Raw genomic sequence first — 27654 nt, forward strand, 5'->3', positions numbered from 1 at the left:
TTTTTTTTTTTTTTTTTTTTTGTACTACTTTAGCACGTTATGCATGTTTTTGAGATTCTATTGTAATCATGCGCCCTAACTGTATGTTATTCCTAATTTTGTTTAAATACTGTACTGATGATGTCTTAAGATACTTAGGATGAAATATTTACAATTAAATAATTTTCACTGTGGTTTATACGTGTGTTTCTTCTAATTAGGGTGCCACATGATAAGCTGATATTCAAGTTGCAGCACATGGGTCTGGATGTCAGATTGATCAACTGGACTCAGGATTGGGTGTCCGATAGGTATCAGAGAGTTGTGTATGGTGGAGCAATATCAAAGAGGCAGAAGCTACAAGTGGGGTTCCACAGGGCTCAGTACTGGGACCTATATTTTTTAACCTTTATATCAATGACATTCTCTGTGGATTGCATTGGGATATTCGGTTGTTTGCAGATGATGGGAAGGTTTATTAATAATAGTACAGATGTGGTAGCCCTGCAAGAGGATTTGAATAAGCTAGATAGATGGGCAAATGATTTGGGGGTCGTCGGTTTAACATAGCAAAATGTAAGGTCTTGTGGTTTGGGAAACATCGATGGGATGCTGCATACTCTATGGGAGGAGTTAAACTGGAGGAAGTAGGAGAGACAAGAGATCTGGGTTTGATGATTGATAGACACCTGTAATTTAGAGGACATACTGCAAAGGTAGTAAGGTAATGCAGAGGATTGCTGCAATAATGAGAAGGACACTGACCTGCAGAGATAAAATGGTTATCCTTCCATTGTATATAACTCTGATGAGACCATGCTTAGACTATTGTTCTCAGATCCGGTCCCCAGGATTTGATGGGGATAAATTAACTGTGGAAAGGGTACGAAGGTGGATAACAAAGATGGTGGCGGGACTGTACAATGTTAGTTATGAGGATCGGCTGAAGGAGTGCGGACTGCAGAGTTTGGTGAATAGAAGGAAGAGAGGTGATATGATTGAGACTTTTAAACTGTTAAGAGGTGTTTACAGAGTTGACACTGGGGAGTTCTTTCGCTTGGTTGAACAGCAGGAAGGAGTAATGACAAGGGGCCATTCCTTGAAGTTACGAAAGGAAACTGTGAGAAAGAGGGTGAGGAGTGGTTTCTTTGCATGGAGGGTGGTTGAACCATGGAATGCATTGTCTGATGGAGTTGCTAGAATGAGAACGGTCAATGCATTTAAGGAGTGGTGTGATAGGCTGTGTTTCCTAGGAGGGACCTCCCTCAATGAGTCTTGATAGACTTCTGTTTCTTAGAAAGGCCCTCCCACCATGAGTCTTTTGACACTCCAGGGAGGCTTGAATAATAATAATAATAATATGTACTTCCACCTCTCTCTTGCCCAGGTGGTTGCACTGTAATATCGTCTAAAGATAAGAATGACTTCCTGGTTTCATTCTCAGCTAACTCCTGCATATATGGTAAATGCAAATCACCCCTTTTTTAACTGCAACATAGTATTACATGCTTCCTACTTCCTTCCACCACAAAGACATCAGAAATATGATCTTGAATACCAAAAAGGTTGTAGCTTGAATACCATTGTCCATATGTTACTCTCTCTCTCTCTCTGTATTTTAACTGGTTAAATCCATTTGTTGGTAAGGTGGCTTTTATCCAAAAGATCCTGTGCTGGGTATCCAGTGCAATGTCTTGAAATCCTAAGCAACCATAATGGTAGAAACAGATGTAATCCTGGTGCTCTGATATACAGATGTTGGCTGTCCTACCTGTCTGGCCATAGTATAAATAGTTGCAGCTGCAAGGTAGCTGGTACACTCCAGGTAAATCCAGAAATTGTAGCTGGCCTTTGGGGGGGGATAAGGATTGCTATCTTTCTATGCTGTTTATATAAGTGGTCAAGATTGTACTTTTTTAAGATCTTAGCCAGCTTTTCTGAGATGCTATGAATATAAGGGATGGTGATGGATTTGCCATAACCTATGTTTGGAAGAGGGAGAGAATGGTTTAGGTGCAGGTATATGATGTTGAAATTCTTTTTTCAACATCATATACGTTGTAGGTGTAGGCAATGGCCAAAAAGGTGGACAAGTTCTGTGTGTTATCTGAGCGAATTAATTTTGCCCGATGGACTAAGCTTTTTATAGTTCCAAATTGCGGGGAGGGGGCAGGTGATGTTACTGTTGATGGAAGTATTTACTTGTGTGTGTGTGGGGGGGGGGTTCTATAGACGGTGAAGGTCAGAGATCGATTTAGTCATTTTGTAATTAGAGTCTCTAAGAAGGGCAGATTATTGTTAGTATTTCTGATTTCTGTTGTGAATTGGACCGTTGGATGTTGACTGTTAAAATGGGATAAGAAAGTGGAGAAGGTTCCACAGGAATGTAGCCAAACTGTGAACATGTTGTTCTCACAGCATAGCCAAATAGCAGGTTTAAAGGGGGGAGGGAAGAATTTAGGACATGCTTTTCAAATGTCTCTATGAAGAAGTTAGCAAAGGAGAGAAAGAGAGGACCCCATGGCTGTATACTCTGTTTGCTTGTAGAATTTTCCTTGCCAAACAAAGCACAAGTTCACAGTGAACTGAAACTGGGCTGAGATATTGGGAGAAAATAAGGAGGAGACATCAAAACTATTAAGTCAGTATTGCAGAGCATGAAGTTTGTATACTGAACTTAAAATGGGGCTGAATTTTTGATATGTGACAAGGTATTACCAGTAGTACAGGAAAGCACATTGGCTAAATGTTTAGCTAGTTTGTAGGTGGGTGAGTCTATACCATCTACAACTGGATGCAGAGGTACATCCTCTTTATGGATTTTTAGAAGTCCATAAATATGAGGGGGGGGAGGAATCTGGAATTGTACGATTTTAGTCTGGTGGCAACATCTGCTGGCCAGGAAGTGACATTCTTTTTTTTTGGCAATCTATGGATGATTGTGACCTGGGCATAGGTGGGGTCATAATTTAGTTGGCAGTAGGTAAATCTGTCTTTAAAAAAGGGTTGTCATTTTTTTTTTATTATGATCTGTATAGTTAAAAATGACAGTAGTATTGCCCTTGTCCACTTTCAGGATTATTATTATTTTTTGTTATTTCTGAGATGTAGAAGTGCTTTATATTCTCTGTTGGACAGATAACTTCCAGGAGAATTCACCTGTGATAGCATGTTGGCTATATCAAGCCTAATATTGTTAGTCTCACTGGCATTAAGGTTGTAGAATCTACACTTCATCTGGATCATGATATCTTTGGTCAGTACATATCTAGATGCAATGGCAAAGTTTTAGCCACCACTGAGTGCACTGATGGTGTTTGCTTGAAGGATGGTGCCAAATAGGTTAACAATATTGCTTTGGGAGAGTGTTGGAGACATTGCTAAAATTTTATTAGCTTTCCAAACTTTTTGCCATGCCGACTTTTTTACTTTTATGAATTCCTTGGGAACTGATGCATTTGAGACGTCTAAGAGGATCATCCAAAGGTTAGCATTCAGCACAGTGGAAAGCTCTTCTTGTAGTACATGGATAGCTTCATTCATATCAATAATAATTATTATTATCCCAAGACCCCATGGAGTCAAAGACTCATCTAGGAAGTCCTTTGGTCATACACACAACTCATCATACCATGCCTCAAACACACTCAAATTCTCTGCAGACACCACACTCTCAGGCAAGGCATTCCATCATTCACAAACTCTGCATGCAAAAAACTTGCTTCTCGCTCCCTTGCTCACATCATCCTTATACAGCTTCCAGGGATGTTCTCTGGTTTTTCCTTGATCTCCTGCTGTTTACTATAAAACCTCTCCAACATTGATCCTATAACAACCCTTTTCTAACATGTAGATCTCTATCATATCACCCCCTCTTCCTCCTGTCAACTAGACTGTAAACTGCTCTCAACCTTTCCTCATATTCAACATTCCAGAGATCAGAAACTACCTTAGTAAGTCATCTCTGGACCCTTTCCAACATCTCTTCATCCTTTTGAAAACCAGGTGACCAAATCTGTGCACTGTGTGGCCTAATCAAAGCCTTATACAATGGAACAAAACTTTCTTTACATCTACATCTACAAGTCAGTGTCTTCCACATCATAAGAAAGTGTTGTGCTTTCTTGGAAATTCTTCCCCTGTAATTATTCAGTTGTATATTAAGAGAAGCAGATTCATGGAAGATGACAAAAGATGTTTTATCATTTCATAATGAATGTCATCAGTACTGCTGAACTGGGGTGAGAGAGTAAAAGATCACTTTTTATCCCCCCCCCCTTAATGAATAAGTTTAATTTACTTTTCATTGTACTACTCTATTTAACTGGTAGAAAAGTTTAGCCGCTGTTTCTCATGTTGTTCTTTCAATAATAAAAATATTCGGGAGTATATGAGGCTACAAAATATAAGACTTATTGTTAAATTGACCATATATTTAATACGTACGTATGTTCGTACAAACTGCCTACTGGTTTCGCTAGTAACTGACTAGCTTTCTCAAGGATTGCACAGTACAAAAAAAATGGTAAATGCAAAAAAGGTTTAAGAATACAAAAAAACATTAGTACCTGTTAGGTAGCTAAGGTAACATGTTCGCATGACATTTCTACTCAGCATCATGAACACGTGTTACATGCAAACGCGTAATATGATTTTTTTGCGTACTGTAGTTCTGTTGAACTGAGGGAATTAGATTTTTCCAAGTATCGTTCAGTATGGCCCCTTGATTTCTGTTTAGGCTGCTGTCTGTACATAGCACAACTGCTGCTTCTTTAAATAATCGATGTCTGTAATCTTTGTCTATGTAGGCCATAGAGCTGTTATTCCAGTCTATAGTGTGGTGTTCAAAGTTGAAAAGTGATGTGCTAATCGGAGGTGATCGTTCTGTTATGATTAAAATCGCCAACATGTTCTTTCTGTCTTATTTCCAGGCTTCTCGAAGTTTGTCCAATGTAGGAAAGACCACACGTGCATGGAATATTATACACACCTGGATATTTATAAAATGGAACACTGTCTTTAGGTGATCTTAGAACCTGTCTGATGCTATTAGTTGGTTTAAATACAACCCTGATGTTATGGGTCTTTAACAATCTCGCAATTTTTGTGGAAATTGAACCTATAAAGGGGATGACTGCTGTTGAAACTTGCTGGGAGACTGTTCTTTCTTGTTGGTTATCTTTGTATAGAAATTTGTTGATGATGTTTCAAGGATAACCATTTTGTGATAGTGTTGTAGCTATTTCAGACAGATCTGTGTGAACTTCTTCCTCGTCAGAGATAAATTTTCTAAATCAATTTCTCAACATATTTATGATGCTATGTTTATGTGACCTATGATGGTTTGAAGAGTAATGTAGATATCGAATGTACCAGTAGGAGTAATGAACATTATCAAAGATCTCTTTCCAGTTAACAGGTACTAAAAATAATTATATTTAATATAATTATTTTTCATTTAATATAATTAGATGTTCAAGCATTGCCTACAATCAAATTTCTTCAAACTTGCAGACACTACACTCTCAGGCAAGGCATTCCAATCATTCACAACCCTGCATGAAAAAAATCTGCCTCTCACTCCCATACTTACACCCACTTTATACAGTTTCCAGGGATGACCTCCCACTATTCTCTGTAGAACTTCTCCACCATTGATCTTATAACAACCACTTACCAATTTGTAGGTCTCTATCATATCTCCCCCTCTTCCTTCTCTCCACCAGACTCTGCAAATTACATCTTCTCAATCTTTCCTCATACTCAACATTCCATAGGTCAGAAACTACCTTAATCAGTTGCCTTTGGACCCTTTCCAACATCTCTTCATCGTTCTGAAAACCTGGTGACTAAATCTGGGCACAATAGTCCATGTGTGGCCTAATCAAAGCCTTATAAAAGGCTTGTGAAAGGCTTGGCTTGTGAAAGAGAGCGGAGAGCGTATCTGCGCAAAATGCAGGCAGTTGGAGGAAATAAGTTCATTAGAAATATCGATATCCGACTTTGTTGCTCCAGGAACGGGGAATGAATGTAAGAAGACAAGTAGTGTGATAGGAGAGAATGAAAAAAAGATATATATGAATGAGAAAATAATAGTTGATAGTGTGGAAGGTGTGAGTGACTGTGAAAGTTTAGGAGATGGTTTTGTTTGGGAGAGTGAATTTAGATTAAGAGTGAATGACCTGCAGAGGAAGATAGATGAGTTGAAAGAGGAGGTGGAATGTCTTGTGAATGAGAGCAGAAGTATGAAAGATAAGATTAGGAGAATGGAAGAGATAAATGCAAGGCGAATCAGAGTAGCAGAGAGAGAATTTAGGGAGTATGAGTGAGAGGTATGGGTGTGCTAGAAGAGGAGAGAATGGAAACAGTAGGAGACAGGGAATGGTAAGCGGTATATTGTATGGCGACTCAATGATCTGTGGTGTTCAAGATAGGATGCGTGAGGAGTGTTTGTCAGGAGGAACAATAGAAAGGGTGGCTATGGCAATTAAGAGAGGTGAAAGGGTGGATGAGATGATTGTGATCGTAGGAACGAATGACTTGAGTGGTAATGTAAGTTGGGCAGCGAGAGATATGAGATTTTTGCTTGAGACTGTATGGAAGAACACAGAGAGAGGGAAAATAGTGTGCATGTTGCCTAGGTATGATAATGATGAGCTGAGCAGAAGAGCAGTGATATTGAATGGCATAATAGCGAGAATGTGTGACAAGAGAGGACTGGTATATGTGGATGCTTGGAGTGCGTTTGAGGAAAGAGAGGAATTGTATGCGAGAGACCGTTTACATTTGAATGAGGAAGGACGTAGGCATCTGGAGACATTGCTGTTCTGAACGAGTCAGTTTGTCCCAGAGAGAATGATAACAAGGATGGCCTCTTGTGGGAATGGATACTTGGGAGAAGAGAGACGATGTGGGGTAACACTGCGCCCAGTGGAGTCTAGAAGGGATAATGCTGGGTATAGAAACAATGGCATTTATATACTTTATACTAATGCCAGGAGTATCCGGAATAAGGGAGAGGAATTGGTGGTGCAGATAGCATCAGCCTGGCCAAAAATTATTGCGATCACTGAGACGTGGTTGACAGAAGGGAATATAACAACGGGAATAGAAGTTGCTGGGTATAGCATTTTTCATCAGGATAGAAGGGGAAAGCATGGTGGTGGGGTACTGCTTATGATAAGTGATGACCTATGTCCTCTAAGAGTGGAGAATTTGGAAGGTAGTGAGACAAATGATTTTGAGAGCGTATGGTGTGAGGTAGAAGTAGACAAGACAGAATATTTAGTGGGGTGTTGCTACAGATCCAGGAGCACAGAGGATGGGGACCAGGAGATGTTTAGACAGCCAAGTTTGGCAAGTGCAAGAAGAATGATTGTTATGGGAGATTTTAACTACAGTAGTATAAATTGGAGAGAGAAAGATGCATGTAGCAATAGGGGAATGGAATTTCTAGAATTCTTGAGGGACAAATGTCTTAGGCAACATGTAACAGAGGGAACAAGAGGTTCAAGAGTTTTGGATTTGGTTATAGCATCAGAAGAGTTGATAATAACTGAGTTGACATCTCTCCCACCAGTTGGAGAGAGTGACCATATGGTTTTGACTTGGAAAATGAATAGACATGCAGGAGTATCAAAGAGACAGGAACTTATGTGGAATTATAATGCAGGTGATTATAATAGTCTTAGATGTCAACTTCGGGAAATTTCATGGAGGGAGGAATTGGAAAGCCGGGATATCATTAGTGTGTGGGAAATTGTGAAAGAATATTTGTTAGCACCAATGGCAAGTTATATACCACAAGTGAAGAAGAGGACACAATTTGGAGTAAAGTGGATTACAAACAATATTAAACAGGAATTGCATGCGAAAAAGAGGCTATGGAAGAGATATAAGGAGACAGGTGAAGAGAAGATGCATGAAGAATATAAGACACAGGCCAGAAGAGTGACTAGTGTGGTAAGGAAAGCGAAACTGGAATATGAGAGGAGATTGACCTTAAGATCCAAAGAAAATCCTAGGGAATTTTTTAGCTATGTGGCCAGTAGGAGGAGAAATGACTGTAAAGAATGATATATTGTGGGATTAAAAATGGGAATAGAGTGACTGATGCAGAGGACACAGTGGAATTGTCCAATGAACACTTTATTGGAGTATTTCATCCTAGAGGAGTCAGTATTAATGCTAGAGGGATAGGGCTGGTTCGAGGTTTAGATATACAGGAGGAGAGTGTGTTTCAGATACTGAGTACTCTGGATGTCAGTAAAGCTGTGGGACTGGATGGTATTTCACCATGAGTTTTGAGAGAATGTGCTAGGGAACTGACAGTGCCTTTAACCTGGCTTTCAATGAAAGTCTGGCTTTGGCAAAGGTGCCCAGGGAATGGAAGGAAAGTAAGATAGTGCCATTGCATAAGGGTGGTAACAGACTGGAAGTGTCTTATTATAGGCCAGTCTGTGTATCATCAGTAGTTGTTAAGATCTTGGAGAAAGTAGTGAGGGACCGTATACAGCATTGGGCAGATGAGGGTAATGTTATCTGTGAGAGTCAACATGGATTTGTGAAGGGGCACTCTTGTTTTAGCAATATGTTAGCCTTTTATAATAAAGTTACAAGAACATTAGATGAGGGAAAGGCATATACTGCAATTTTCTTAGACTTAGCGAAGGCATTTGACAGGGTGCCACATGATAAACTGATATTTAAGTTGCAGCACATGGGTCTGGATGTCAGATCAACGGGATTCAGGATTGGCTGTCTGATAGGTATCAGAGCGTTGTGTATGGTGGAGCAGTTTCAAGGAGGCAGAGGGTTACAAATGGGGTTCCACAGGGCTCAGTACTAGGATGTATATTGTTTAACCTTTATATCACATTGCCAGTGGATTGCAAGGGGGATATTCAGTTGTTTGCAGATGATGCGAAGCTGGGAAGGATTATTAGTAATAGTGCAGATATGGTAGCCCTGCAAGAGGATTTAAATAAGCTAGATAGATGGGCAAATGAATGGGGGGTTGTCGGTTTAATGCAGCAAAATGTAAGGTCTTGTGGTTTGGGAAACATCGATGGGACGCTGCATAATCTATGGGAGGAGTTAAACTGGAGGAAGTAGGAGAGACAAGAGGTCTGGGTTTGATGATTGATAGAAACCTGTAATTTAGAGGACATATTGCAAAGGTAGTAAGGTAATGCAGAGGATTGCTGCAATAATGAGAAGGACACTGACCTGCAGAGATAAAATGGTTATCCTTCTTCTATTGTATATAACTCTGATTAGACCACACTTAGACTATTGTTCTCAGATCTGGTCCCCAGGATTTGAAGGGGTAAAATTAACTGTGGAACGGGTACAAAGATGGCGGATAACAAAGATGGTGTCAGGGACTCTACAATGTTAGTTATGAGGATCGGCTGAGGGAGTGTGGACTGTAGAGTTTGGTGGATAGAAGAAGGAGGGGTGATATGGAGACTTAAACTGTTAAGAGGTGGTTACAGGGTTGAAACTGGGGAATTCTTTCGCTTGGTTGAACAGCGGGAAGGAGCCATGACAACGGGCCACCCCTGGAAGTTACGAAAGGATACTCTGAGCAAGAGGGTAAGGAGTGGTTTCTTTGCGTGGAGGGCAGTTGAACCGTCGAATGCATTGCCTGATGGAGTGGTCGGAGCAAGAACGGTCAATGAGTTTAAAGAGTGGTATGATAGACTTTGTGTTTCTTAGGGGGGACCTCCCCTCGATGAGTCTTGATGGACTTTATGTTCGTAGGAAGGACCTCCCACGATAAGTCTTTTGACTCCATGGAGGCCTGAATAATAATAATAATAATTATACAATGGAACAAGAATCTCCCCTTCTACACGTCAGTGTCCTCTGCATCATTCCCAGAAGTCTTTGCGTTGTCTTCATAATTTTGGCGATGTGTCCCCTAAATTTTAGATCCTTATCCACTATCAAGCATAAATTCTGCATCCCATCTTTGTTTTCCAAATTTTAAAACCTTATATTTTGCAACATCGAACTCACATCCCCATTTGCTTGCCCAATCACTCAATGTATTCAAGTCTTCTTGCAAGGCCACAATATTTTCACTACTCTTTATGGTTCGTCCCAACTTTGCATCATCAGCAAACAACTGAATATCTTTAATCCCTTTAAGATATTTCCTATATCATTTATGTACAAATTAAACAACAATGGCCTAAGCACAGAGCCCTGAGGCACACCACTGGTCACCTGCCTCATCCTGGACTCTGCTCCTCCATGTACCACCTTCTGGTATCTCACCCTGAGCCATTTTCTTATCCATATCACCAGTTTAGTATCCATCCCTATCTGCTCCAATTTGTACAACAGTATTCCATGGGGTATCCTGTCAAAAGGCTTAGCAAAATCCAGAAGTACTACTGTGTAGTCATTTCCTTTGTGCAACTTAGATGTCATTCTATTATAAAAAGTTAATACATTGCTAAGGCAGGATCGACCTTTAACAAAACCATGTTGGCCCCTATAGAGTATCATATCCTCATCAACCCATTCTTGAATTTTGTCTTTAACCGACTTTTCCAATACTTTTACCACCACTCCCGAGATGGTGATTGGCCTGTAATTTACTACCGCAGTTTCAGAGCCACCTTTATGCAAAGGAACTACTTTGCCTTCCTTCCACTCCCTAAGGACCATACCAGAGTTCAAACTTAAATTAAATACGAAGTAAGAGGCATTGACAATTCCTTTGCACATTGACACAGCACCTGAGCTGATATTCCATCTAAACCTACAGCAGTGTTTGTATTTAAATTTTGCAATATACTAAGTACCTCTGATTTCTCAACTTCATTTCCCACATTAGTTATTACTACAGGTACAGAGATATCCTCACTTGGGTGATAGATTTTTGAAAAGTAATCACTCAGTAACTCTACTATTACATCTGAATTTGTCACCTCAGTACCATCAGCACCCACTAGAATCTTGATATCAATATTCTGGAAAAATCCATGAGGACTGTATTATAACAAATTTCCTAGTGTTCTGACTTTGTAGACTTGTCCGATTTCCAAGATTAACCTCTATCAGTCTTATGTTTTTCTATTGATTTAAGAAATATGGGTGGCCATTGTCCATCTCTACCTCTGGAAAAATGTGCAATACATCATTCTGATGTATCAGCATCATTTGGTGATTTCAGGTTACATTCTGTGGATATAGAAGTATCCATTTTTGAATGGAGGTGTCTAGTAGTTTATCTTATGGTGATACCTTTTCCATGATTTCTGGTATCTCTCCCTGAGCCATTCTGCTATCCATATCACCAGTTTAGTATCCATCCCCATCTGCTCCTGAAATGGCAATACATCATCCTGATGTATCAGCATCATTTGGTGATTTCTGGTTATTTTCTGTGGATACAGAATTATCCATTTCTCAATGGAGGTGTCTAGTAGTTTATCTTATGGTGATACCATTTCCATGATTTTCTTTAAAAATGGGTTCTCACTCAATGGAATCATCTTTGGAATTGTTTCATAACTGAGACTATAGGTCATGTGACTGATGTACTCGCCACAGAAGTACTCATGATCAGGTATGGTGAAATCATCAGTCGGTGGAATAGACAAGTTTGAGTTGCAGTTGATATTTCCTTAACTGTCACCTCTCTGCATAGGAGGATTTCAGGAAAGGTATGGTGGTGATTAGATACCTTTTGCATCCTAATGTGATATATTTTGCTCTGCTTTTATCATCTGTATTTTGATTTCATCCTTCCACATGTGATATTTATAGGTTTAGGCTGGATTAACCTTTCTTTGTAGAATAAGATTTATCATCATGCTTTTTACTAAAACATCAGGATAGGACAGTTGAGGTACCCTGCTTTTACAGATTTTGAAGGCTTGAGTGTATCAGAAGTAAGGCTAGTGTTCCTAGTTTAGAACCAAGTGACCATAACTACATATCAGAATACGCCTCATACCTGTTACTCCCTGAACTTTTAGCTCTGAACATATCTTCTCATTTGGAACATCAAGGAGGTCCCATTCTATTATCACTCCTCTAGAAGAGTTTAGTGTTTTATGAGATGTGACTAACAGGTAATTCAGTCACTGATATAGCCTTTAGTAATTTTTCTGAGTGTTGCTATTTAGATGTTTCCACAAAAACAGAGCATAGTTCCTTGATTGTTTTAGCAGATTCTGCTAGTCTTTGTGAACCCTTCTGGAAAAAAAAAAAAAGAAAAAAAAGGTGACATTTTTACTATTGGCTTCTTACCTGATGCGTGGATGATCAGAAATACTGGTACAGTTATACAGATGTTACATATCTTTTGTTTCTTACTTCTTTTATGAAACAATAAATCTATAATATCAGTATTCATAATAACGCTTAATGGAATAAACAACACGAAGAGGAAAAAAATATATTTATTAAAACACTAATATTTCGCTGGTTTTCTACCCGTCATCATCAGAGCACAATGATAACAGTAAGAGAGGCTATTCTTCGAATCAGCATTATCTATGAAACACTCTCCCAACCTCAACAAGTATAGGTGCATTAATTTACCAAAGATCCAGTAGCCCATCATTTTAAGGTATAATAGCCATACTTCTCTAAATTAATTTTGTAGTTATCTGACTCATAGAGGGTGCCACGTAAGGATATTAAGTGGAAGTTACAATTTAAAATGGTTGCCACAATTACTTAGTTTAGTGCTATGTGCCTATTATGGGTATCACTGTGCTCTGATAATGGTGGGTGCAGAAGCAGCAAAATATTAGTGTTTAACAAATATATTTTTTCCTCTTAGTTTGGTATTGTCTTTCCGTTGCCAAAGTAGTGCAAGACTACCAGGATTCCCCCTTTTCCAGATGTCTATAGGTCACACTGCATGGCAAATATGACAGCAGGGCACTGGGTGATGGTAGTCTGGAAGAAAGGATAGTTTAAAAAGACTCAGGAGAAGTAGAATGAAGAAAAAAATAAGGGAAGAAAAGCAAAGAGAAAGAGCAAGAATGAAAAGTGTGAATGCTATTACTGGGAGGTCTCCTTCCCCATGAATAGGTGTCCTAATGCAGAAGGGTCATGTGTAGTAATCTAAACCTCATGCTAAACTAAGGTCAAATAAAACCTTATGGCTATACTAATAGTAAAACAATTTCACTGCTTCAGTTCCTTCATTTTCAATTTTACAGAAAGGCAATTTTTTTTTCATTCAACAGCTCATCAATAAGCTGACCAGGAATAAAATTTTATCTGCAATCTCTGAAGAAAGGCTCATTTCATTCACAATTAGCATCTTCTGACAGTGATGTCTAATTTATTGATAGATGAACAGATAGTGTGAAATTTATCCAGGAATATCACACACTTCAAATATTTCATCTAACATCTGCTAGTGGTTAATTAAAAAATGCCCAAGATCAAGTTCTGAGAGGATCTCATACATCATCCTGACACACTCTACATTAGGAAGCATTGAATCATACTGGCCTGCAATGTCAAAATCATATTGGTAAAATTCTCTATAGAAATCATGCGTCATTGCTAGAACATCATGCCTATATACTTTCTAATGTGGTAATGCTTAATATTTGTTATTTTGTTCACAGCAAATGGTACGGATAAATCATGTCATAGTGACAGAATATCTCCGCATTGATCAGCATACTATCTACTACTTTCCCATTAGGATTTCTTTCAATTCAAAACTGGAATGTCTCTCATTTCTGCTCATGTCTTTAAAAGCATTCTGTTATCTTCCTAAACATCTTGCCTAATAGCAATCTGATGAGGCTCACAGTCTCTGGTGCCCTTTGGTATTTTGAGTGTCAATATGTGCAGATTGTGAAATGATATAAATAACACTTGATACTGAACTCTGTTAGTGAGTGTTATTCTTGTTATTCAGATGGGAAAGACAACAGAATTAAGCAAGTTTGACAAAGGCCAAATTATGGTTGCCAGATGAATTGGTCAGAGATGTTAGACATCAGAGCATTTCTGCAATGGCAAGGCTTTTGGGATTGCTATAGTCAACCAAGGTGAGTACCTTCAAAAAGTGGTCCAAGGAGGCAAAAACTATGAACCACTGGTAAGTCGTCAATTGACCACAGCTCATCGATGCTCGAGGTGAGCAAAGTCTATCCTGGATGGTACAAGCCAACAAAAGGGTTACTGTGACATAACTCTCGAGTAATTTGAATGCTGGTGACGAGTATAATGTATCACGATGCACAGTATATCAAACCCTGCTGAAAATGGGACTGCATAGCTGCAGGTCGCTCCGAGTACCTGTGTTAACCTCGATTCAGCATTGAAAGCACCTCAAATGAGCATACAAACAGCAAAAAAACTGGACTTTGCATGAGTGGAATAAAGTCATCTGGTCCAATGAAACTTGTTTCCTGTTGCACGATGTGGATGGCCAGACCCATATGTGTCATTTACCTGGGGAAGTGTTGGCACCATGGGAAGCAGAACATTGGGAAATATTCTGCTGGGAAAGCCAGGGTCCAGTCATTCATATGCAGTAAACAATGGCATTTACTATCTACCTAAACATTATTACAGACCAGGGTACATCCATTCATGGCACTGGTATTCCCTTCTGGTTGTGCCTTCTTTCAGGAGGCTAATGCACCATGCCTAGATTGTGCAAGAATGGTTTGCAGAACATAATGTAGACTTCCGGGTATTGTTCTGGCCTCCAAATTCCCCAGACATCAATCCATTCATCTGTGGTTTGTGTTAGAACAGCACATTTCCTCTGTGGCAGCTCAACCATGACACTCACAAGAGTTAAAGGATTTTGCTGGTGACATTTTGGTACTAGATACCACAAGAAACCTTTAGAAATCTTGTAGCATTGTTCCTTGCCATATAAGAGCTGTTTAGGTGGCACCTAATATGATATTGGTCTTCCATGTGCCACCGAAACAGCTCTTAATTATTGTTATTGTTATCTTAATTATTGTTATTGTTCATTGTATTCACTTAATGCAATTTCGCTTAGTATGTATACTGATGGATTAATTAATCGCACTAAGTGAGGTTTTCCTGTATACATATATAAATATACACTTTTTGCATACGAGTGCATATATAGCTGTGTGTTGCAGGTGTCTGCAGATGTCTTTTATTTTAGTGTATATTAGTCATTTTAGTAATTATATATAGTTATATCTTACTTAGACTGTAAATATGAGTGTGTGTGTGTGTGTGGGTGGGTGGGTGGGGGATGCATGAAATTTAAAGGATATTGTTTTAGAAAGCATTTTATTACATGGCACTGATGCAAGGAAAATGTAGCTGAGTCTACCATGAGGGATCTATGATATGCAGTGTATGTTATATGTATGCATTACCAAAAGTGAATGGGTTGTAATACGAAAGTATGAATGGAGAGAGAGTTTGTTATAAATGTTTCATGTGCCAATAGAAGAAATGTGAGTCATGCAGACAGTGAGAAAATGAGTGGACGAATGTTAAACGTAAGGAAGGATAGCAAAGGTTGTCTGGTAAATGCAGAAGTTGTGAATGACACTGCTTGGAATGAAAGCATGAATGAAGTGGCTAAGAATCTGCACAACATCTACAGCAACTAAATGCAAGTAAAATTTGTGAGTCTATTGCAATGGGATCACATGACAGAGTTAAGAAAACAGGCCATGATTGCTAATTAAGTCCATATGCAAGAGGAATGATATGCAGTTTATCAATGTATGGAGTGAATTTAATGGATAACTTATATATGATGAAAGATTGCTTTTAAATGGTTTTGAAGTTAGTATGTTTGGAGAAAGTGTTATTTAGTGAGAGTTTAGAAGTGAAAAATCAAAGGAACTAAAGATATTAGGGAGGATGCAATCAAGCATGTCTCTGACCATACCTGGGATAGATGAGTGTGTACAGAAAGGATTATGCAATTCTGAACATGATTTTACATGTTTCCAATTCAAATGGGTTGGTTACATTACACAAGAGTAATTGTGTGTATGTGGGGTGGGGGGGGGAATAGGGATGTTTCAAAATGTATGCAAATGCAAGAAGTATCCCGAATAAGGGACAGGAGTTTTTGGCACTAGTAAGCTATACTTGGCCAAATATTATAGCCAACAGTGAGACCTAGTGGACAAAATATAATATAGTTAATGGGATAGAATTTAAAGGGTATGGTATTTTCAGGGAGGACAGAGGGAACAGGATAGCAGGTGGGGTATTATTGATGATAGTAATGGAAGAATTAGAGCAAACAAATTAGAAGTTAAAGAGGATTTTAGGTCTGGGGAAAATGGTTCATTTGAAAATCGGCATGTGTTCTGTGTGAAGGTGCAACAGAATTGGAATTGCCCCTGATATTTCAGCTCTGGCAGGGTTCCAGGAGAGTGAAAAGGGGATAAGATAGTTGCATTGCATAAAGGTGACTTCAAGACATAAGTAGAGACACAAGACATAACCTACAGACCAGTTAACATATCAGGAGTGGTTGTTAAAGTATTAGAAAAATTGGTTAAAGATAAAAATCCAACATTGGGTGAACATGGATGCAATACTCTATGGTGGGCAGCATGGCTTTGTAAAAGGTAGGTCCTGCCTCAGTAATTTATTCACATTTTATAATAAATGATTATTATTATTATTATTATTATTCAGACCTCCATGGAGTCAAAAGACTCATCGTGGGAGGTCCTTTCTAAGAAACAAGTCTCTCAAGACTCATTGAGGGAGGTCCCTCCTAGAAAACACAAAGTCTATCATACCAGTGCTTAAATGCATTGACCGTTCTCGCTCTTACCACTCCATCAGGCAATGCATTCCATGGTTCAACCACACACCATGCAAAGAAACCACTCCTTTTTCTCACAGTTTCCTTTTGTAACTTCCAGGGATGGACCATTGTTATGACTCCTTCCCGCTGTTCAACCAAGTGAAAGAACTCCCCAGTGTCAACCCTGTAACCACCTGTCAACAGTTTAAAAGTCTCAATCATATCACCTCTCCTTCTTCTATCTACCAAACTCTGCAGTCCACACTCCCTCAGCTGATCCTCATAACTAACATTGTACAGTCCCGACACCATCTTTGTTATCTGCCTCTGTACCCTTTCCACAGTTAATTTATCCCCTTCAAATCCTGGACACTGACCTGCAGAGATAAAAGAACTCTTATCTCTGCAGGTCAGTGTCCTTCTCATTATTGCAGCAATCCTATGTGTTATCCTCACTACCTTTGCAATATGCCCCTAAATTTCAGGTTTCTATCAATCATCAAACCCAGATCTCTTGTCTCTCCTACTTCCTCCAGTTTAACTCCTCCCATAGTGTTACAGTAGAATTGAATAAACAAAATGGCTACACCATGATATTGATGGACTTTTATGAATTATTTACATGTAAACACAAGGTAAAGGCAGTGGTGTGTTGGGACCGGCTTGCACCAGCTCGTGCGAGAAGGTTGTTAAAATTTTTCAAATTTAGTGAGCCGGTTGTTAATGTTTTTAAGACAGGCGAGCCAGTTGTTAATGTTTTTAAGACGGGCGAGCCGGTTACTAAAATTCTTTATGAAAGGATAGATGATGAATGGTGGTATATACTTTTTCTCGTAAATATTTTGAAATTGTATAATAAACACTTACATATATTATTATCAAAAATAAATGCATAAAGGAGAATTCACAAAACACAAAATTTATGAACAGGAATTTGGAAACGATTTTATTTAGTAAACAATGTCTGTATTCATTAAAACACATATCAAAACTCCCGAACTGGGTATTTGAATAAACAATAATGCCTTAATTTTCGGCGAATTTCCAAGAACTTGCAACATTAAGTTCTTGGAAATGCAACATTGTTGCACTATCGATAAATACAAAAATTCGTTGAGACGGCTACAGTCTCTGGTCATTTGATTGACTATGAGTGGTAATTAGTGTTACATTTTTTTTGTTCAGGATTTCATTTGATAATAGGTAAGTTGTAGGTAATATAGGAAAATTTTCTTTAATATATGTTTTTATTTCAGTTTTTTCTCTTTTTTTTTTAATAATTAAAATAATTTTAATCAGGGTTAGAGTTTTGCGGTCGAAAAAGCGGATAGCCATTAGTTGAAAAAATGAAATAGAACGAAACTTCTTAAACATTAAAAGGACAAAATTTGAAGAAGCAGAAACAAGGACATCTGAAGATACAATAAAACTTTGTGAAGAATCAAATTTTTCATAAAGCGAGCCGGTTGTTAAAAATTTACCAACACACCATTGGGTAAAGGTAATATTATTATAAGGCCATATTTCAGTCTCAAAATTACAGTGGCAAAAAAATAGTTGATACAAGGTAGAATGGAAACAATAGATTTATTTGAAATAAAATGAACCACATGATGTTATATTCCCAGCAACATTATGTTCAAGTGAGGAAAAGGTTATTCATAACAGTACAAAATTATTTTATTTTTAAATTGAAAAAAAATTTTTTAAATATTACATTAATTAGTTAATAATTATATTAATTAATCAATATATTAATTACATTAACTAAATAATTAAAAATGAATATTGTTATGAATAACCTTTCCCATCAGTTAGAACATATTTCAGATGGGTTTAACTAGTGATGTGTGATGTAGCTGCTTGCAGATGATGCAAAACTGGGAAGAACAAGAAGACATAACATCTGCAGAGTCAAGCAGATGTTATGGCCTTACAGGAGGACTTGAATATACTGCATGAATAGGCAGATAAGAGGAACTGTTAGTTCAATGTTGCAAAGTGTAAGGTGTTGAGATTTGGCAAGCAACAATGGGATGCAAAGTATACACTTGGTGGGGAAATTTTAAAGGAAGTAGAGATGACAGAGCTAGGAATGATGGTGAACATGGACCTGAAATTCAGGGGCCACATTGAACAAGTTTTGAAGACATCATATTGTATAATGGCAATGATGCAGAGGACCCTCACATGCAGAAATAGAGAGGTTATTATGACATTATATAAGGCCTTGATCGGGCCTCATATGGATTATTTGTGCAGAGATTTGGTTGCCGGGTTTTTTCATGGTGAAGAGGATATGTTGGAAAGGGTCCAGAGAAGATTCACAAAGGTGGTCAGTGGTCTTTTGAATGTGGAATATGAGGACTGATTGAGAGAATGCAAGTTGCAAAGCCTCGACAAAGGAAAAAGAGGGGGGGGGGGTGAGATATGATTGAGACATATAAGCTAGTCAGGGGATGTTATAAAGGTTGATGACATGGAAGAGATTGTTCATAGAATGGGGGGGGGGAGGGCAGAACAAGAGGCCATTGCTGGAAACTGTATAAGGGGGTGTGATCAGAGGAGTGAGGAGCATGTTCTTTGCATGGAAGGTGATTGGTGAGTGGAATGAGCATGTTGTGAACGTAGACAGTTTCATCATCATCATGCATATCAAGGATTTAGGCCTAGCATGGCCTGTACCGGCCTTAGAAGTCATCATTGAATCGTTTAAGAGGACGTCCTGGTTTTCTTTTTTCCTAATGGCTTGTATTTTAAGGCTTGTTTTGGTAATCTTTCTGTTTCATTCTTTGAACGTGTTCCATCCATTTATGTTTATATTTTTTAATTTTTTCTATTACTGGTTCTTGGTTTAATTTTTTCATAATTTCTTCATTTCTTTTGTGATCAAATAGGGTATACTTTGCAGTTTTTCTCATAAACTTCATTTCTGCTGTTCTTAATCCTTGTTTGTCTTTTTGTTTTGTCCAGATTTCACTTCCATACATTAAGACTGGTAGGGCTAATGTATTGTATACTTTTAGTCTGGTTTGTTTTTCAACTAGGTTTGGTTTAAATATAGAGTTAATTACACCTGTTGTTTTTAAATATTTTGCGATTTTTACGTTTATATCTTTTTCATATTTTCATTTTCTTCTTTCATCTCTTTCATTCACCTGTTCTAAGATCTTGTTATCTATTACTATTTTAGTTCTTGCTGGATATTGTCCTTTAAAGGCCATAGTTTTTGATTTTTCTGTTGATATTATCATACCATAATCTTTGGATATCTCATTTAGATCTAAAATAGCTTTGTGTAGTTTATCTTCAGAATTTGTAATGATTATTTGGTCTTCGGCAAAGAGGAGAGTGTTTAAGTTTACTTAGGAGAAAGTTTAATTCCTTGATGTAAATTTTTATTCCATTTTATTATTATTTCATTTAAGTAGATATTAAAAAGAGTTGCTGAGAGGGGACATCCTTGTCGAACCCCTTGGTTTATCTCTCTCTCGTATATGATAGCTCGTGATTTAATCTTATTTGTATTTGATTATTTTCATATATACTTGTGATAGCTTTTAGGATATTATTTGGTATTTGTCTTTCTTTTAATATGTTAAATATTATGTAACTTTGTCAAATGCTTTTTCAAAGTCAATAAATGCAATATGTGTTTCTAAATTGTATTCTCTTCTTTTCTCTATTATTAATTTTAGGCAAAAGGCTGGGTCTATACATGATCGTCCTTTTCTAAATCCATTCTGTACTTCTAGAATAAAGTTTTTGGAATATTTCATTACTTTCTTATTTAGGATTCTGCTATATATTTTGTAACAGGAATTTAGTATACTGATACCTCTATAGTTTTTAGGGTCATCTCTATTACCTTTCTTAAACAAAGGAATCACAATGGCTTTTTTCCATTCTATTGGGGGTATACCAGTTCAGTAAATTTTATTTAAAAATAATAAGAGTCTTTCTTTGAATCTAGTTCCTGCATATTTATATAGTTCTGAACCTAGTTTATCTTCTCCAGGTGATTTTCCGTTTCTTGTTTCTTTCAGGCTGATTTCTAATTCTTCTTTAGTTATTTCCTTTTCATTTTAATTAATTGTTTGCCAGTTGTCTTTTTTAAAATATTTGTCTGTCCACAATTCTGTGTAGTAATTTAAAAATTCTTCTAATTTCAATTTAGTGTTTAATTTTATGTTTTCTTTGGTATCTGCATTGAAGTGTTTCAAAATTGTATATACATTGGGTCTTATTTTATATAAATCATGTTCTAAATTAGAAACAAATTTGTTCCATGATTCTCTATGTCTTTTTCTGACTTCTCTTTTAGCTATGGCTTTTATTCTTTTATATTCTATTTCATCTTCTAATCCTTTACTGCTTAACCATTTGTGATAGGCTTCTTTTTTCTTTTTGATTATTTCTTTCATTGTATCATCTCAGATCTTCAGTTTTTTCCTTTTATTGAATTTTTTGGTCTTTCCTAAGCTTTCATTTGCTGCTGCATTTAGTATTGTTTTTATATTAAGCCATTCTATTTCTATTTCTTCATTTTGTTTTATTTTGTCTAGATATTGGTTAATTCATTGTTTGTTCATATAGCCATTGCACATTTTGTACAATGGCTATATGACAAGTAGACACTTTGAATCAGTTAAAGCATGGTTGTATGAGCATTGCATGCAATAGTGTGTATCTCCCATGATGAGTCTCCAACTCCATGGAGGTCAGATGTTAATAATAATAATGCACTGATCCCTTGTCTCAATTTCTTATAATATAATCCAACCAATATAATATGCAGCTGAAAATTTCATCATACCTACATGCATAACTTTACCGTTATGCATGTAAGTATGATAATAATAACTGTTATCAGTTTTCCATAGTTCTGGGTTATTGAAATCCTTTCATGGGGCTATAGAAGGCTACCCATGGCAGTGCCTTCAACCTGTCTATAAATCTTGTTTTTCCAGATTTGTTAGTCAGCTTTGATACTGTTTCCCTCTTTACCAACATTCCATTATCTGGCACTGTTAATTTACTATATGATCATTATCCTCCTGATATTGTGAAGATTTTTGCATTTGTTATAGAATCAGGATATTTCAGCTGGAAAAACAAGATCTATAGACAAGATGAAAGCACTGCCATGAGTAACCCTCTGTCTTCACCTTTGGCAAACTATTTTTTTGAACCATCTGATGAGAACAAAGTATCTTACAGATACTTTGTTCTCATCCATTCATCCCCAACCCTCTCACTGGTTTCATTGTTTATTACATTTTTGCTGTTTGGCCTCATTCTGAAAATGAACTTATGATTATTAAGGGGATATTAAATCCCACATTGTTTTAAAACCGAATAAGAAACTCAAAGATTGGAATCAGAGTTTCATGCCGAATATAGTAAACTATAAAAGTATCGGCGGTTACTAGCGTGAGCTAATGCAAGTAGTCCTAGTACGTAGTACAATCTCAGGCAACTTGTTGCAAAGGTGGGGAAAGTTCTGATCGCTAATCTTGGTATTTTCCATAATGTAAAAACACATTTCCTAGGAAATGTATGCTGTTATTACATTATGGTGGGAGGTCACTACCCAGACCGGTTTCAGCCTTTTTTGAGGCTTCATCAGTGAGTAGCTAGACCAAATAGATACCAAAGGGCATAGCAAAAAGAACTTATATACTCTGCTATACAAGTTGTCAAACAGGTGCAACCATTAAGTTACTTAAATATAAAGAGCCAATAGGCTTCATATCGGCAAAATAAACATTATAATGTTTATATCGCTGAAATGAAGCCTACTGGCTCTTTATGTTTAAGGAACTTATCACTTTTCTATAACAGATCAATAGCCTTTATCCATGCATTGAATTCACCATGAAAAAAGAAAAGGCTGGTAGTTTACCATTCTAGGCCATCCTTCTTACGCGAAAAGCCTCCGGTAATTTATCAACCGGTGTTTATTGAAAACCTAACTTTACTGGCAGATACGTTAATCAAAAGTCTACTCAAACCTCTCAAAAATTGGTGTTATCAAGTCTTTAATCAATAGAGCACATAATGTGTACTTATCTCTCACAAGCTTACAACAAGAACTTCTCACTATCAAAATTTTAATGGAATTTAATGGTTACAATCCTAATCAAATCCAGCAGATAATTGACTCCTATGTTTCCAAAACCACAGGATTCTTCAACAGATTGCAGGGCTCCAATCCTTTATATCCCCTATAATTCTACCAATCTCTGAACTGATTGGTAGAATTAATAAATTAAAGACTTAATTCTGTATGTTAGTCAAGTAAATATTAGTTTAATATCCAACGTTTCACTGACTCACATCTATCAGCATTTTCAAAGGAATACACTGGTAAGCAATAGAAAGTAACAAAAACTAGGAAACTAACCGACTATTCTAAAAATTATATAAAGTTATCACTGGGCGTGATACAATGATATAATATGCACGTCGCAAGTGCAATGTTTTATTTGTTGAGATATTTAATGTAATTTTCATGAAAGTTCATGTCTTTTTGGTTAAATGATCTGATTAGAGTTTTCCATATATCTGGTAAGATTAGGCCTTGATTCTTATTTAGGTTACCTTTTGAACGGTGACTGCAGCAGCTTCTTTAAATGTTCTGGAATGGTAGTTGTCTTCTATGTAGGGCATATGACTCATATCCCATTCAATATTATGGTTGGTAGAGGCGAAGTGTGAAGAAAGACCTGATATATCCTGTCTGTTATTCATTACATAGCCTATATGTTCTTTCTTTCTTGTATCAACTTATAGATGTCTGTCCGATGTAATTCGGTGTATCTAGCTGCGAAATGTACGCTTTGCGGAGTGCGGTCGGAGTGTAGTTAGATGATAATAAAGGAGTGAATGTGTGTAGAAAATGTAGGGAGAATGAGAAATTGAAGAGTATTTCGGATTGTGAGTGTGATATTTTTGTCAAACTTCAGAACGAAGAAAATAGGGATATGACAAGAAACGGCGAGGTTGTACCAGAGAATTGTGAGAGTGTGAATGTAGAAAGTGTGAATGATAGTATTAATGGTTTTACTGAGAATAAAAAATATGAGACAGACGCAATGAGTGAGATAGCGTTGTTAAATGGTACGATACAAAGGGCAAAACAGCAGCTAGAGCATATGAGCAAAAGTCGACTGAATGAACCAGCCAATAATAAAAAGTATGACAGGAAAAATAGATGTATGAGTGTGAACATGAACAAAATGAAGGATAGAGTGCTGTATGGAGACTCGTCAGTACGAGGTGTGATAGTAGAGGATTTGACAAAATCGTACCAACCTGGTGCGACAATAAAGGATGTAACTGAGTCTATTAGAGAGCAAAAGGAAAGGGTGAAAGAAATGATTGTTGTGGCAGGTACGAATGATTTGAAAGAAGACAAAATGGAAATGATAGAAGACCTGAATGAATTGTTTGAGGTAGCAAAAGAAAAGAGTGAGAGAGTTAGAATGATTAGTCTTTTGCCACGGTATGACAGTGAAATGTTTAAAAGGAGCCATAATTGCAAATGACTTTATGCGTGGGTTATGTATGACGAGTGGTGTGGAATTTGTGGATGTGTGGAGTGAGTTCGATGGACGAAAGGATCTATATAAAATGGATGTCTTGCATTTGAATGGTTACGATGCAAGAAGACTTGAGAAAGTGTTGCAGAATGTGGTGGATGTGCAAATTCAGGGAAACTAGATTTATTAAGAGGGGGGGGAGTAGATATACAGTCCTTAGGGAGGCAGTTGAATGTAAGAATGAATATAATATGCCCGAGCAAATAAGGACAACAAATCAGAGTGGGATAGTTAATATAAGGCATCAAGGTAGGGTTGGGGCTAATGGGGGTCTCTTAAATTCATGTACACTAATGCTAGGAGTATTAGGAACAAGAAGGAAGAGTTTTGGGCCATGGTTGGCACTTCCAGAGCACAGGTTATTGGTATTAGTGAATCATGGCTGACTGTAGATGATATAGTTAGTGGGATTGAATGTGATGGATATAGTGTGTTCAGGAATGACAGGGAGCATAAAATGGGGGGAGGAGTATTGTTGATGATAGCTGATGAGCTGCAGCCAAGGAGAATAGAAGTTGAATTGCAGGATAGAGAAAAGAGCACATTTCAGGCTATTTGGTGTGAGATTGTGGCTAGCAAAACTAAATATACAATTGGGTGCTGCTATAGACCAGGTGATGGAAAAGATGGTGGTGATAGTATGCACAAGCAAATAGAAGAAATGAGTGGAAGGAGGGTGATTATTATGGGAGATTTCAACTATGGTCGCATTGATTGGAGTGAGGAGAGGACACACGGGAGAAAGGAATTGGATTTTATGCAGTTATTAAGGGATAACTATCTGCGACAGCATGTAATGTAAAATACTAGGGGTCAGAGAGTGCTTGACCTAGTAATTACATATGAGGATTTGGCTGTAACAAATATGACCACATTGCCACCAATCGGTGAGAGTGACCATAGGGTCTTGACATGGGAGGTGGCTAAAGGTGTAGAATTTTCAATTAAGACAGGGTGCATGTGGAATTATTGGGCTGGAAAGTATGACAAGCTTAGGAGTTTGATTGGTTCAGTGCCATGGCATGTACAACTGCAAGGACTAGAAGTCGATAGTGCACGGGAGGTAGTTAAGAAGTGTTTGCAAGAAGCAATGGCTGACTGTATACCTAGAGTCCGAATAATAAATCAACTAGGAGTTAAATGGATGAATAACACCATTAAGCTTGAGCTGCAAAAAAAGAAACAACTATGGAGGGAATTTAAGGAGCAAGGTGACCGGCAGGCACATGAACAGTATAAAGCGCAGGCCAGAAGAGTAACGAGTGTGGTAAGAAAAGCAAAAAAGGATTACGAAAGAACATTGGCCATGCAGGCTAAAGAGAATCCTAAAAAATTTTTTAGATATGTAGCAAGTAAAAGGAAAAATGTACATGGCAGAATTATTTTAAAGAATGCCGATGGTAGGAAGGTAACTGAATCAGTTGATATAGTTGAGTTACTGAGTGAGCACTTTGCAAGAATATATCATCCAGGCGGTGACATTGCAGAAACGAATGTACCAGTAGATTATACGGGAATTGTGGTGAATGAAGTGGAGGTGAGTAGTCTATTGCATAACCTCAATGTCAATACATCTGTGGGATTGGATGGTATACCAGCTCGTATTGTACGAGAAGCAGCTAAAGAATTGTCAGTACCCTTGACCATTTTGTTTAATTTGGGTCTCGGGTCTGGGTTAGTCCTGAGGGGGTGGAAAGAGGGGAAAATAGTTCCACTGTATAAAGGTGCTTCCAAGACTGCTGTTGTAAATTACCGACCGATTAGCATATCAGCAATCATTGTCAAGGTCTTAGAGAAATTAGTCAAGAAAAGAATACAGGATTGGATAGATGAAAATGGGATATCGTATGGAGGACAACATGGTTTTGTGAAGGGTAGATCATGCCTCAGCAACTTGCTCACGTTATATAACACAGTGACGGCTGAACTGGATAGGGGTAATGGGTTTACAGTGATACTACTGGACCTTGCCAAGGCCTTTGACAGGATACCACATGGAACCCTAATCGGTAAACTGGAGCAGATGGGGATAGATATAGGGTTGGTGAGATGGATAGGAGGGTGGTTGAAGAAGAGATACCAGAGAGTGGTTTATTCAGGAGTGGAGTCTAAAAGACGGCTTGTGACTAGTGGTGTGCCGCAGGGCTCTGTTCTTGGACCACTGCTTTTCAATTTATTCATCAATGATATAGGAAAGGATTTGAGAGGAAGTGTTCACTTGTTTGCTGATGATGCAAAGTTGGGTAGAGCAATTGTGAGTGCACAGGATGTCAAAATTTTACAGGATGATTTGGATAGTTTGGAGGACTGGGCTAGGAAAAATGGATGTCAATTTAATGTGCCAAAGTGTAAGGCACTTTGGGGTGAAAAGAATAGCAGCAGTATATCGCATTGGTGGAACCGTATTCCAGGAGATTGATGAGGCCAGGGATTTGGGAGTGTTGGTGGATAGGGAATTGAAGTTTAGGGGGCACATTGCAAAAGTGACTAAATCAGCTCATCAAATCACTTGGCTTCTGAAAAATACTTTAACATGCAGAAACAAAGAAGTTGTTGTTCCTCTGTATCAAGCCTTGATAAGACCCCATCTGGACTACTGTGCCCAGTTATGGGCACCAGGGTTTCTTTGTGATGGGGAGGAAGTGGAGAGGATCCAGAGACGAGTGACCAAGATGATAGCAGGTCTGTAGAATGAACCTTATGAGAATAGGTTGAAGATTTGTGGGTTGTAGATTTTGGACAATAGGCGAAGGAGGGGTGATATGATTGAGACATTCAAATTAATGAAGGGTTTCTATAAGATTGATCCAGAAGATATTTTTGAAAATATGACTGGTGGTGGGAGGACTAGGGGCCATGCATGGAAGCTGGGCAAGAGCGTGGTTGACAAGGGTGTTAGAGCTAGGTTTTTTACTTGGAGAGTAGTGAATGAGTGGAATAAGCTTCCAGAGTCTGTTGTGAGTGCTACGACCGTGAATGAGTTCATGGCAAGGTATGATAGATATTGTGTCAATGTTGAATAGTTGTTCTTGACATGATGTTAGGGCCTCCCTCGATGAGTCTGTCGACTCCTTGGAGTTGCCCGAAACAACAATAATAATAATAATTACCCACAGTGATAATTTTATATAATTTTTAGAATTGTCTGTTAGTTTCCTAGTTTTTGTTACTTTCTATTGCTTACCAGTGTATTCCTTTGAAAATTCTGACAGATGTCAGTCAGTGAAACGTTGGGTATTAAACTAATATTAACTTGACTAACATACAGAATTAAGTCTTTAATTTATTAATACTACTAGTCAA

The 27654-nt window shown here is 37.8% G+C and overlaps 1 protein-coding gene across 1 annotated transcript in view; it reads right to left on the bottom strand.

The window, feature by feature from the left end:
* The window catches only part of Col4a1 (Collagen type IV alpha 1), a 903940-nt gene that overhangs the window by 629043 nt on the left and 247243 nt on the right, over window positions 1-27654 (bottom strand). The gene's annotated exons all lie outside the window — the stretch shown is intronic.

Source organism: Typopeltis vanoorti, chromosome 13 (assembly GCF_054136105.1).
Source record: "Typopeltis vanoorti isolate ZY-2024b chromosome 13, IOZ_Tvanoo_1.0, whole genome shotgun sequence".
NCBI classification, from domain to species: Eukaryota; Metazoa; Arthropoda; class Arachnida; order Uropygi; family Thelyphonidae; genus Typopeltis; species Typopeltis vanoorti.